Consider the following 6,505-nt stretch of genomic DNA (forward strand, 5'->3'; position numbering starts at 1 on the left):
AAGCACCTCCACCAAGTAACTTGAACCCAACACAATCGGTCCTACAGTTCTTGTGGGATTGCAAATCCTAATTGTTCATCTTGATGAGTTATGCCTCTGTTTCTTCCAAAAAATTTTCCAATCTCTGAGATCTCGCACATCAATAAAATCCAAAAAAAAAAAAAAAAAACGAAGCTCATGGTCCTAGCACCCGAAATGATGATAAGAAAAGCTCCAAACGACACAACACAATAGAATTTAAAATTTTGACTCCGTTTTCTTTTCCCGGGAGAGAGCGAAAGAGATCGTTTCTCTCAAACCCTAACCCTAACCCTACCCCTACCCCTAACCCTAACCCTAACCCTAATTCAAGCCCCCGTTCGTCGCCGTCGATTATTGTTTAAAAAAAAAAGCGAGAAAAAGAAAAAGAAAAAAAAAAATACAATAAACGAGGGTTAGGTTTTGAGCTTACCCCTGTTTTTTGATGGCCGTGCGTCAGAGACAAAGGAATGCAAAACAGGAGTGAGAGAGAGAGAGAGGAGGAGAGCAGATCGGGATCTGGATCGGCGATTCACAGTGATCGAAAACGGCGATCGGTTGTGAGAGAGCGAGAGGAGAGAGCGAGTGAGAGAGTGTAGTTAAGACTGGAGAGTTGAGACTCAAGTAGGCGTAGAGGAATGCTTTTATCCACGCGTCAGGCAGTGATTGGGCAAAGAGGTATTGTAGCTCCGTAGTTTTGGTCCGAAACACCCACTAACGCGCGGGAAAGAGCTGGGAAAGTGCGAACCCAATGCCCTGTGAAACGACGTGTAGTTTTAAGAGCATTGTAAATTTGCAATCTACTCTTCGATCAGGAAATCTTTATTAATAATAGAAAAATAGTCGTTTAACATTTTTTTTTAAAAAAAATTCCAAAATAGTACCTATAATTCTAATTTAAAAAAAAAAAAAATTGTTTCTAAATAGATCCTTAATACAACTTAACTATATTGTTGTTACTCTTAATTAAAACTCATACATAGGTGAACAATTTTAAAGATTATAGAGTATATATTGAATCATTGATGTAAGTTAGACCAAAATATGGAGTATATTATGTCCTTTTCTTTGTTTTTGTTTTTTGTTTTTTATTTTTTATTTTTAATTCAGTAAAATTGTCTACTTCTCCCCCTAAATACAATACCCAAAAAAAAAAGAAAAAAAAAAAAAGTCTCTACTATCAGAAGGGGCGTAAAACCTCACTTTTACAACCTCCAATAAAAGATTAAAACATCATTTAAAAACACTAAATACAATAGACATGAAAGCATTAGATCTTATTAAAAAAAAAATACAATTGACAAAAAAAGGCACTTCCGATTTGCCATTTCCTCTCAACGCCAACATCCTCTATTCCTCTTCATCACATATCATAATACACACAAAAAATGCTTATAAGCATTATATACGGTTCATCATGCTATGTTAGAACAACACCACATAGAGACCTCAAAAAACCTTGTTCTCTTTGTGAACTCTTTTTTTTTTTTTTTTTCGTATAATTAATTTTATTTAATTTCATAGTTTGTTTTTATTTTTTAGAAGATCAAAGGATTTAGAAGCACCAAAAAAAAAAAAAAAAAAAAAAAACATCCAACCACAAGCAATTTCTTTTGGAGAGAGAGAAGGATTTTGTAGGAAGAAGTTTGGTCGGACGGAGTTCTTTTGGAGTTTCGGTAAAGGAAGAAAGGAAACCTCTGGGTCCCACCATTTGATGGGCCTACAGGTGACGTGGTTGGCCCAGTTCTAGAGTGGGCCTTAGTGGAACATTTGGGCTTACCTTTTCTTTTTAAGAGACAAATCAAATTTAAGTTCACACTATTTTAATTCCAAAGTTTTTAATTTTGATAATTAGTGTTTTTTTTTTTTAAAAAAAAAAAAAAATTCAAATAGGTTTATTTAATTAACGATGTGTCACACCACATCATAAATAAATAACATATGAATTGCCGCCAACTATAAAAGCTACATATAAAAGCTTCAAGAAAGGAATAAGTTGATAAAGTTGTGCCTTTTGCCTCACACATGCAAATGAATAAATTTGGAGGATTGGGAAGGAATGTTTGTCACACCAAAGTACTTCAATCTAAAGAGAATAAATAAATAATGGCATCTTTGGGTGTATGTTTGAGGGGCCTAAAAGTGCGTTTAATACTTAAAACGTTCGTTTGAAAAAAAAAAAAAAAAAAGTACTTGTTTGGTAAAAAAAAATTGAAAGCACTTTTAAGGGTCTAAAAAACTCAAAAATAGCCGAAACACACTTGTGACAAAAGTTTAAAAACGTTTTTTTTTAACTTAAAAACTCTATTCCTCAAACGCAACCTAAAAAGAGAGTGGAAGATAATATGGGGTTTATTCAAACCTCCCATAAGTTATCATTGTTTGCTAATAAGATAAAATTTATTTTCCTTTTTCCTTTTCAACTCACATTAAATTCCATTCATTTTTTGTGTTTTTTTGTGTTTTTTTCAAATTTATTATTCAATCCATATGACTCGTATGTGGGTCATATAAATCCAATCGTCAACTTAAAAAAGTGTTGGACAAAAGTTTAAAGAATAATATGTTTATATTTTAACATTCTCTCTTATACTTAACAAGTTAACACGCTAATTTATTTAATTAAAATGAGATGTAAATTGAAGAGATAAAATTCGAACTCAAGTATTACCTCTTATTCCTAAGAGTATTTCCACCAGTAAGAGGTATTCTACTTAATCAAAAAACACAATTCTCTATTTTAATTACTCATTTTTTAATACCAACTCCAACAGATTCTTTATTTTATTAAATATTATTTTTTAATTTTTTTTTATATGCAACCGCTTTTGCACCATCTTGTAAATTGCAATAGAATTGATTCACGCAGCATACCTGTGTGTTATTTTTATTTTTCCATTTTTAGTTTGTCAATTATATGCATACTATTCTTTGAGTTTTTAGTGAACCAAAAGACTTGAATTTGTATCATAAATTCATGAAGAGAGAAGAGAGAGAAAATAATGTGAAAATAATATTATATTCAACAATCTAATGTGTTACAGTGAATACCAATATAAAGCTATTCACTGTAGCAGTTAAGGTATAATAGCTAATATAATGCTATTCTGTTGGAGCAAAAAAAATGACAAAAATAGTTAAATGTAGCTAATATTTCTATTTTAGCTACACTGCTGGAGATGCTCTAAAAGGTGTCAGAAACTTCGGGATTACATGTAAAAAAATAATAATAATAATAAAAAATAAATAAATAAATAACTTCGGGTCGACGCCGGATGGGGTTTAAAGCATGGGTGCATATGTCAGTTAAATGGGCTTTGGTTTCCTGAGATGGAGCATGTTGGACATTTGACGTAAAAAAATGAAAGTCTGAAATAAAACAGAAAAGCCCATCATTTGCCACTCTTCCTACCTATAAATACACACGTACCAACCCACGCACAACCCTTGGGCTGGAGGAGCTGGAGATCAGGGAGACGATGAGTAGATTCAGCCGACCAAACCGGTGATGAATCCAGTCCCACTAGCTGGACAGACCTTCTGGTTCGATATCCCTCCTGCCAAGTCCAAGCAGGCTGCTTGGGGTAGCTTTTTTAATTAGATCTACGCCTTCAGTGCCGTGGAAGACTTCTGGAGGTGAAGTCTCTTCCTTCTTTTTTTTTTTTTAACTTTTTTATTATTATTATTATTATTATTATTATATTATTTTGGGTTTTTTTTATCTTCTGGGTTGTCTTTATTTTGGTGCTGAGAGACTGAAAGTTTTGGTTTTGGGGAGCAAAACGGAAAATTTTGATTTGGAAGAAAAAAAGTTGGGAAATTTATATTGTTTCTGTGCATAGAGATAGGGTGGTTTTGTTACTGTTTCTGTGCTAATGGATGTTAGAAGTAACCAACATATGTGGATCTGTGATTTTACTTGTGCTTGTGGTTTGCTGAGATGTCAGGGGGACTGAGAATTTTCCTTAAATTTGCGTAGGATAGAGGGTGGTATGTACTGTATACATTGTGTGCTGCACATTTGGTTGAAGCAGCGTGTTTATTTGGATTCAAAGCTTTCTCCCAGCGTGTTTATTTGGATTTAAAGCTTTCACCAACTTTTGAGGACAGTTTTGATAAACCGGTCATGATTTTTGTAGTTTGAATATCATTTTATTATGTACTTCTGTTATGTGGTTAATTGTTCAAATGAGGGTAATCTGTATTGTTGGTTTTTTTTTGTGTTTTTGCATTCTCATACTACATGTGTTTGGTAGATCTTTAAAGATCAACATCAGCTGGTTAAAGATTCTCTGTTGAAAGGAAACTTAGCATATGTTTTGGGTATAGATGTCTTTGTTTGGTTTGTGGATTTGCTGCTGAAAGACTTTGTTCAAAAAAAAAGAAAAGAAAAAGCAAAATAAAAGTTTGAACACCATCTTTTGAGGTCAGGTTGTTGATGTTTTCAGTTATGGTCTAATTTGAACGCAGATCAAGAGCGTTGGGTGCTCTCTCTCTCTCTCTCACAGCTAGAGAACAGCCCCTTGAACCTCTCTTGTCTTCCCTCTTTGCAATCCAAATCAAACAACTTTGCTTACCTTATCAAAAATCTAAAACCCCACATATTTCCCTGGACATTAGCCAACAAATAATTGATCAAAACAAGCCTTAAAATGTCCTGTTATTTGCTGCTACCTCGAAAACTCTGCAGCCTGCCTCTTTTTGCTAGAATCAATGCATTGGACTTAAAATTATATAGCTGCTGCCCCTAAACCACAATGTTATTTATATCCATGATATTGTCAAAATGAGATTGCTCTCTAAAAGTTTAAACTTTTGCAGCCATTGCTGACTCCATCCTAAATTGCTTGTCCAATTTTATGGATATCCATTAGATTGTCTATATTGAAAAAGTCAATGAGCAGGATTTTATCACTTTCCTAATTTATGACCATATTGAAGTCATAATCATGAAAGTTCCAATCTTTATGGTAGTTTTGACAAGTTAGTGGGTGTAGTTTTAAAATTTATTTATTTATTATCTGGTTCTGAAACACTAATTTATGTTCCAAGTTTGGACTATGAAAGATGGACAAATAGTCTGGGAGGGATATCTTTATCATGGTGTTTGAGAAATATAACACAACCAATTACTCTAAGAGCTTAAATTGTTCAAACAGTGTGTATTGTGTATCTTGATATTGTAACTTTTAACCGAACGCAAAAATTCAAGTCAAACAGGCTCATTAAAGTATCTTGAGCAATTAGACCAAAATAGCCTAGAAGCTCCATTAGATGAAGTGCCAAACAACAACATCCTTGTTTTTTACTTCATCTCAAAATGATGAAAAGCCATAGAATATGTTATAGTCAGTTCAAATAAAGCAGCACCTGAAGCTATTTTTTGCTTAAATTTCTAGTACCTATTCCGCCTCGGAGGACCACAAGTCCAAACCTATGGTTGAGTTTGGGCCACAGGTAGCTGATTCATGCCTCAAGATGAGATCTATCTGCCAAGAAACCAAACAGTTTCCTAATTTGCAGCCAAAAAATGTAATAGAAAATAATCCTGCAAGTTAAGAGCTCAGCTTGCAAGGTGGTGAGGTTTTTGAGTCAGATATTAGGTGTGGGTTATCCCTTTATCTTAATCCTGGGAATTTCATGAAAATATTTTCTTATTAGTTACTTTCATCGTCTGTTTAGATATGCAGTAGCCAAATTAGAACAAATACAATGATTTGAGGTTTTTTCTTATTTGGTTGTGGAGTGGTAAACTGAAATGAGAATGAGAATGAGAAAAAAAGTTGTGACTTGTTGGGTTCTTTTTTCCCCGAGAAATAAACTCTGAGACTTGGCCTAATGAACTGTAGGGGTTAAGAATGATTTTTTGTTTTTTTTTTATTTTATTTTTTTTCTTTCTTTCTTTTTGATAAGTAAGAAAATGTATAAAATATGCCAAAAAGAGGCATAACCCATGTACGCAGTAGAAGTTCAAATCATTTTATGATATCTTTTACTTGTATTCATATATGAGTTATGTTACATGTATTTGCAGTTCAATATGTGGATATGATATTTTATGAATTACTGTTATATTACTTCAAAAGAGTATCTTGGAAAAGTACTATTTTTTGGCCAAGTTTTATTTCTTTCTACTATATTTGTCAAAGTCTGGAACTATTTGCTCATCAGATGAGCTGCTTTAAATATGATACCATAAATGTTGTTTTATGTTTGACTTCACCAAGAAAGCTAGGCTTATTGATCATAGTTCTTGTTTGCTGTGTTCTTTGTTAGGAGGACTAACACATTGTTGTAGATGACAAATTCCAGAGGATGCTAGAAGCAATGCATGGCTTTCTTTCGACCGGAAGATCAGGTAGCAACTCTCAAGAGGATATTTTGTGCTAATATATATGAGCCAGCACCCACTTCCAACAGTCAACAAGTATGGCCAGACAGGTGATTGGTTTTGCAGCTTGATTTGCTGTCTAAATTGGAATTATAG

At 33.5% G+C, this 6,505-nt stretch overlaps 1 long non-coding RNA gene across 1 annotated transcript in view; it reads left to right on the forward strand.

Annotated features, from left to right (window-relative positions):
* The first annotated feature begins 3,457 nt into the window (after positions 1 to 3,457).
* The window catches only part of LOC132170477 (uncharacterized), a 9,663-nt gene continuing 6,615 nt past the window's right edge, over positions 3,458 to 6,505 (forward strand). Inside the window, exons 1-2 of the long non-coding RNA XR_009438962.1 lie at positions 3,458 to 3,654; positions 6,295 to 6,459. This is a non-coding gene — a long non-coding RNA (uncharacterized LOC132170477). The remainder of the gene's footprint in view (positions 3,655 to 6,294; positions 6,460 to 6,505) is intronic.

Source organism: Corylus avellana, chromosome ca2 (assembly GCF_901000735.1).
Source record: "Corylus avellana chromosome ca2, CavTom2PMs-1.0".
Taxonomy (NCBI): Eukaryota; Viridiplantae; Streptophyta; class Magnoliopsida; order Fagales; family Betulaceae; genus Corylus; species Corylus avellana.